The following is an 8,155-nucleotide window of genomic DNA, read 5'->3' as shown; positions in this document are numbered from 1 at the left end:
CTCCTTGTCTTCCCACACTATATCTACAACACTTCTATAATACCACATCATATCAAAAGGATAAAGATCAATAATAAAAAAGTATTCATCACTCCATACTTCCTCTGGATAATTTTTCATATCAAGAAGAGTAGGCATACACTAGCGTATGCCCAAGAAGAATAGAAAAAGAAAACCTAACAATTTCAACAACTCCAACCAGTGAATCTACAACTATATTCACCAACAACAATGCCAAAATTTTGATAATGCCTAAATTACACCTTTAATTAAAGGATAAAATGATCTCTATCAAAATATAGTAACCAAACTAGGTTGGGGTTGATCCCACGGGGAATACATCAGAAATATTCCTAGTTACTACAAATCCTTTTTTTACCTTTTTTATACTGCCTGGTGATTTTCACAAGTTCAAGTAATATTTCCAACATATTCCTTATGTGATTGACCCCAACTTAGTTGGGTTACTATATTTTGACAGTGACCACTTTATCCTACAATTGGAGGTGTAGTTTGGGCGTTATCAATTATTCAATCATAATTTCAACTTCCTAACTCCATATCAACCAACGTAAACCCAATCATAATGAGTGGCCTTCCAAGAATAATAGAGACATCAAAATAAACCTCACATTTAAGGATGATAAAATAAAATGGAAAGAAGAAGTTTTCAATCCTCACTAAATCATCACATAAAATTCTGACCGACTTCTTCATAGTATGATCTGCTATGAAAAGTCTCTTCAAAGTAGACTTAGGTTCCCCTAATCTATAAGACCTCACAAAATCTTAACCAATTTATTTTGGACCCTCCCACATATGTAATGATAATTCTTTAGTTGAATATTTATAAAAGATGTTCAAGAGGTATTTTGAGAAAGTTTTGGAATTATTGAAAGGGGTTCGGGGTCATTTTGGGACCCTGAGGTAGTGAGGGTCCATGATAGTGGTGTACTATGCCACTAAGCCTCCACGATAAGAGTGTGGCATGGTGGAGATGCTTTATAGCAACATACCACTTTGCTATGTAATTTTCATATAGTTTATTATTTTTATGCTTGGGGTGGGGGCTTTTTGGTCCTTTCTACTTTAAAAACATTATAAATGCCCAACCACATAAAAGCACCAATTTATCAAATTATTCATTTCTCTCTCTTCTCCAACTTCCAAGATAAGAAACTTAATGTTTTCTCAAGGATTTTCATTATCCGGGCTCTAAACCTTATTTCTACCTCAAATTCTTCTAATTTTTAGGCATGTTACTCACTCCCTAACTTGTATTTTATGATGTGGCATCAATTTATTAAATATTCATATGTTTTGAAGATGGGTTTGAAATTGGGTTTAGATTTTTGGTTATTAACACTTACATTATTTTTCCCATGTTCTTAATGGAGTTTTTATGATTTATTTGATGGCTTTTGGAATTGAATTGGTGCATTATATAATCGTTGAAATGGGTGACATGGGTTTCAAAAAATTAATGAACTTTTTATATGGTAAAGGCATTAAATTCAACCCATATTGTAATTTTGGTTCTGAATATGGATCTTTTTTACGTAATTTAACTTATATCTTGAAAACATTACATTACATTAAAGGATAAGTGGATAAACAAGATTTGGATGCCCTTGGTGGCTATGGTTTGGATTTTTAAACTAATAATTAGAGTTAATATGGTTATAGAAATTGGTTTGGCATAAATGGCATAGCTTGAAAGCGTATTGTATGATGATACCAAGTTGGAAAATGCCTTAATATAAGGCTCCATAGTTAATGGTTGGTTTATGTGCCAATTATTTTAATTTAGGCATAAAAGAAATTTTGTAGCTTACCAAGAAGGTATAGTCTTGGGGGGGACCAACACTGGAAACAATGTTTGTCAATGTTGGGGGTATGACCACTATATCTTATGCACACATTATATTTTAGACAGATATTTCCTTGGTGTCTGTAGTCATTCCTTAATACATGTAGCTAATATGAAATGGGACCCTTTCGGCGGGGAAGTCAAACTCATATAACCTGTGGGTGCCTGGAATGTCAGTACAAGCTATATAGCTTAGGATAATATTTTAAACTATCATGTATCATGACTCTTGTCCCTATCCAGGCATCCTAAGTTTATGTAAAAATATTGTGGATGTGGTTTATGATTGGATTTTTTGTAAATGAATTAATTTATCCATTCTCTTGGGTTGCATACCATTGATCACCCTACTGACCCATCCCAAATGATACATCATTTCATGATGTAGTTTTGAGGACTTTTTTGATAATCCTATGATATATTAGGTGGTTTGGTCTTACTATTGATCAGTTGTGAAGTAGTGAGCCTCTATCCTTAAGAAGGCCTGGTCATTTCCTTAGTTTCCTTTATATTCCTAGTTCTTTTGGATTCTTTTATCATAGTCAGGGGTATGTCCATACTTAGTTGGTATTCTTAGGTTAGAGACTCTTGTGGATAGTATTGGAATATTATAGTTATTTTGTTTTGACTCTCAAATTTTCATTTAAATTATCTATCTCTCTTATTACTTTGGTTGGGTTCCACTATTAACTTTTAATTGTGCTCTTGAGGAAAGGTTGAGGGGGTTTTCTTCAACCCATAGTGGGCTTGAGATGCTTTACATAGCCAAGCCTGGGTCTGGGTCATTACAAGCTTAGTATTAGAGCATGGTTCACAGTTGCTAGGTATCCACATATCGATGTCGAGTAGAGTTCCTTTATGGGTGTATAACGCGCCACACTTACAAGGGGGATGCTACAAAGAATTTTGGAATGTTTTCTATCTTTGTGTTCTATTTTATTCTAGAGAATTTAGTTGTTATGAAACCTCTCTAACTCCTAGCTTACTCATATTTTAGATCATGCCTCCTCAAAGATTTGACGGTCATAGGAACTCAGCTGGAACCTTTATCCCACTTAGGGAAAATGCAAAGCAAATTCACCCTACCTGTAGAGTGCTAACTCGTTCTAGGGCACCTGCTCCTAACTTTTCCACTCCATCTGGTGTACCACTAGTTCCTACTAGTCCTTCTTAGGCTTTTTGAGCTAGTGATACTCATGCTCAGTTGCCTCTAGAAGATATTTCAAATATAGAGTTTTGTCAGACTATCTATATGCTCGCTCAGATTGTGGCATCATAGTCTTGTTGTTCTAATTATATTGGTTTTATGGCTAGTTCATCTGAGGTTACCCAGTTTGGCTAGTTGATAAGGTTAAATACCTTAACCTTTACAGGCTCTAAGATTAAGAAGGATCCTCAGGGGCTTATTAATGAGATAGAGAAGATCTTTAGGGTGATGCATGTTAGTGATTCAGAAGGTTTGGAGTTTTCTTTTTTATCAGTTAAATAATATGGCTTACCAGTGGTATGAGGAGTGGGAAATATTGAGGGGTGATGATGATGAGCCGATAGTGTGGGATGTATTTTCATGTACTTTTATGGATCATTTCTTTGCTCAAGAGTTAGGGGAGGATAAGTCTAAAGAGTTTGTGAACATAAAATAGGGTAAGATGAATGTTAAGGAGTATACACTCAAGTTCCTACAACTGTCATGTTATGATTCAAAGATGATATGTATTATTAGGTCCAAGATGAGGAAGTTTACTTCTAGTCTGTCTCATGATTTAGTATTAGAGTGTAAGGCTTCTATGCTGAATAATTATATGAATGTATCACGGATAATAGTGTACATATACGAGCTGAAGGATAACAAAAAGAAGCAAATAGAAATAGGAGAAAGGAAGAACAAAAAATTTAGGTATGCAAAGTAGAATGCAAATTATCAGAGCAGTGGGAAGGATGGTAAGAAATGGTCTAACAATAAGAATTGGGGAAATTCATATTCGTCAACTAGTGCTTCTTATCCTAAGACTTCATGTGATTGTTATTTTTAGTCAAATAGTGTTCCTAAGGCACAGAGTGCCCACTTTCAGTCCAGCGGAGCTCATTCAGCCCCACCTTACCCCCCTTGAAATTTTTATGGACAACTTTATCATGGATATTATGAAGAGGGAAGGAATTTATGCTTTAATTATGGTCAGTATGGTCATCTACAGAGAAATTATCCTATAGCTAGGGTTTCTACTAGAGCTAATAAGGTCTTGATTTCCACTTCTTTGGTTCCTGCACCTAAAGGTATTGGGTATTAATAATGGCTGAAATCACCTCTATCCACTTGCTACTCATTAAGGATTTGAGGCATCCCCAAATATTGTCATTGGTATGTTAGAGCTATTCTCCTATGATCTTTATTATTTTCATGATCTGGGTTCTACCCTATATTATGTGACCCCTTATGTGATTTTAAACTTTAGTTGTGGTCCTAAAAATATTTTTGAGACTTTTTCTATTTCTACTCCGGTGGGTGAGTTTATTATTGCTAGAAAAATCTATAGGTATTGTGTAATGCCCATTATTAATAGGGAAACATTGGTGGATTTGATAGAACTTGATATGGTAGATTTTGATGTATCTTGGGGATGGATTGGCTTCATTTATGCTATGCTTCTCTGGATTGTAGGACCCAAAAAAAGTCACCTTTCATTTTCCTAATGAACCATTATTAGAATGGGAGGGGAGTTATCTAGTTTTAAAAAAAGTTTATCTCTTCTCTTAGAGCTCAAAAATTGATTTTCAAAGGGCATCTATATCGTCTAATTCAGGTTAATGATTCTGACTCTAAGAGTCCCTCTTTGCAATTTGTCCTTATAGTTAATCAATTTCCTAAAGTTTTTCCCGATGATCTTCCTGGAACTCCTTTTGATAGGAAATACATTTTGAAATTGACCTTCTATTGGATACCCATCCTATTTCTATTTCTTCTTATTGGATAGCTCTGGCTAAATTAAAGAAACTAAAGTAGTAGTTGAAGGACCTTCTTAATAAGGTTTTCATCTATCCTAGTATTTTTTCGTAGGGAGCTCCTATTCTTTTAGTGAAAAAAATGATGGGTCTCTTTGAATGTGTATAGACTATCATTAGTTGAATAAGGTTACAATGAAAAATAAGTACCCTTTCCCTAGGATTAATGACCTCTTTGACTAGCTTTAGGGTGCTACACATTTATTAAAAATTAATCTCCATTCGAGCTATCATCATTCAAAATAGGGCGGTTGATATTCCCAAGACTATTTTTCGGATCCAGTATAGCCATTATGATTTCTCGATTATGTCATTTGGGTTGACTAATGCTCCGGTTGCATTCATGGATCCCATGAATCAGGTATTCAGAAAGTTTTTGTATTTGTTTGTTATAGCCTTCATTGATGACATCTTGGTGTGCTCCAAAAGTGAGGAGGATCATGTCAATCACCTCCCAATTGTATTGCACTCTTAAGGACCAGATGTTGTTTGCAAAATTTTTTGCGTGTAAATTTTTGCTAAGTGCTTTAACTTTACTCAAGCTTGTTGTTTCTAGTGAAGGAGAAACACTTTTTTTTCTGGACCTTAGAAAATTTCCTAGAATTTTGATCTCTGGACCTAAATAACTCGAGGGTACGAGTCGCATGATGGGGTACAGATGTATGGTAAAGCTGCATGCTGACCAGTATTCGTTGGTGGGATGAATTTTGGTTACTGGAATGGGTACAACTTAGGGGTATGAGTTGTATTAGTGGATACATAATTCTTGGTTCCTTAACTTAATTTTAGACTTGGTTACTTAGGTTGGATATAAGTACGAGTGGCTCACCATGAGTCGTAAGCCAGAGTACGAGTCATACCCAGGGCTATAGATGAAGGGTACCTATAGTATGCTTTTGATACGACTTGGTTGGATGAGTCATATGTTGGAAAGTGTTTTATTTGAAGGTTTAGACTAGGATACGAGTAGAGGGTACCACTCGTATTGGAAAGGTACAACTCATGTGGGTCAGTTGTACCCCTGTGACGGGATTTTGGTAAAACATAAATCGGGTATTCTGGACATTTCCCCACTTATCCTAATAGGGTCCCATGACTTATAACCTACTTGGAAGGTTATTTACCCTATTATTACATTCAATTATACTTAGAAACACTTTTAAACACTCTAAAATTCTCTCAAAAGATTTTGGGCAAGGAAAGCTAGGGTTTCAACTAGAGGATTGATTTGGTGCTTGTCTTGGTGATTTCGTTCCATTAAAATCTTGTTTAAGGCATGTTATCATCCTTCATTGTTAATTTTATCTAAAGTCATAGTTTTTATGAATGTTTTCATGATTTTATTAATTGTATGATTTTGGTTTTCAAATATAAATTAGGGGTTTTGATATTAAATGGTTGGTTATGATTTCCCATAGTTTTAATTGTACTTTTATATGCATTAATGGTGGCTTTCTAATAATTGGATTGTAAGGGAATGATTTAATGGTAATTGGAATTGTTTTTGGTCATATTATGCCCCCAATGTGTTTGACAAAATTCTTATAAAGATATGTTCATTGCATTGACTACTTTTAATGGAACTCTTGCTTGTTTTAAAACTTGGTAAAGGAACTATGCATAGTTTAAATGGGTTGAAATGGTAAATGGCTAATGGTTATGCTTATGGGGTACACGAAATCCCCCAAGTGGTTTAATATGGTAAATGGAAGGGCACTTAAAAGTCCCCTTAAACCTATACATTGTTAGCTATGGATAATATTAATAAGTAAGGGTTGGTATAATGATACCAATATTGATGGCATTGGTTAATAAATGGATAATGGTTTTTTTATTTGGAAATTAGTTTTAATTAGGCAATAATGATGGGATGTGTAGCAAAGCCATCAAAAGTGGAGGTCCTGGGAGACTAAAACTAGAAACTCATATTTGCCGATATGAGGTTGATCTTGGTGACCATGTGCATGATGTCATACTATATTTTAGGGGATGTACTAGTCATCCCAAGGGTTTCTTACCTGGTCGTGTGCTACATGGACTAGGGCCCTTTTAGCAGCAGGAGCTGAACCCTTATAGCCCATGGGTGGTTTAGGACGACAAAGCTATATAGCCCAGGTAAAGGTTTTAAAGGCATACTAAACCCAATCCATTTTCTTGACATGGTTAGATATACATATATAGGTATGGTTGTGTGCATATGGATGGTTTTACTTTGTTTTATAAATGACATTATTTTATCCTTATCTTGATATCATGATTGAGTTCACCCATTAACCCGTCTATTGGTAGTTGTATAGCCACGTTATGTAGGAATCACTGTTCTACTCCTCCTACACGTAATTGACTTAAGAACATCATTTGGACTGAAGTGGTGTGCTTTTATCCTTTCAAAAGGCTTTATTTCATGTTATGGATATTTTGATACTTTGGTTTATTTTTGGATATTGGCTTTGGCTATGGTTGGAGGCATGTCCCAACTTGATTTTATTATTCTTTTGGTTAGAGGCTTTGTGGTACTTATATAGGTTGGAATGGGAGGGATTGGTATTAGTGTTGGCCTTGGCATTGGAATAAACTGGTGGGATGACATCATTAGGCGATATTATTGGTTATCCCATCCTATTTCATTTTGGGATTAATTATACTATGTTTTGGAACATCTTTGGTTATGGCCTGGTTTATGGTCCTTGTATTGGTATAGTTTGGTATAGTTGGATTTTTTGTATGGGATGGTTGGACTAGGTTGGGTGATGATAGGCGAAATTACGCGCCTATATCAATATATTTTGCCCATATTTTAGCCTAGTTTCGAGAACTAATTATCTATTTCGTACACTTTTAGTCCTTTTTCCTGTAAATGAGCTAACAAATGTGATTAGGAAAGTTTCAGGTATAAATGATGCAAAATACAGCAATTTATGGCTTACTTGACGCAAAAGAAAGCTCACAAACGAGATGGAAAGGAGCTGGACGCATAAAGGACTAAATCTGCTGCATGGAAAATCTGTCCCGGGCTAAAACAGCATTTCTGAAGACTTTGGGACTTACAGACACAAAGCTGGATTTTTGCCATAATACATTAACCTAGTGCAATTAGGTTATGTGTTTCATCATTCTATTTGGATTATAATTTTGTAACCTTACCCTAGTACAATTGGGTCAAGGATTTCATTAGTATATTAGGATTTGGTTATTTATTTTATTAGTTTAGTAGGAGTAGGATAGGAGTATTATAAATACCCTATCATGTTAGAGATTTTAAAAGAGGGGGGGGGAGACATTCTG

The sequence above is a fragment of the Capsicum annuum genome, chromosome 8, assembly GCF_002878395.1.
Source record: "Capsicum annuum cultivar UCD-10X-F1 chromosome 8, UCD10Xv1.1, whole genome shotgun sequence".
Lineage (NCBI taxonomy): Eukaryota > Viridiplantae > Streptophyta > Magnoliopsida > Solanales > Solanaceae > Capsicum > Capsicum annuum.
The sequence above is the reverse complement of the archived record's forward strand: the minus strand, read 5'-3'. Positions refer to the sequence as shown.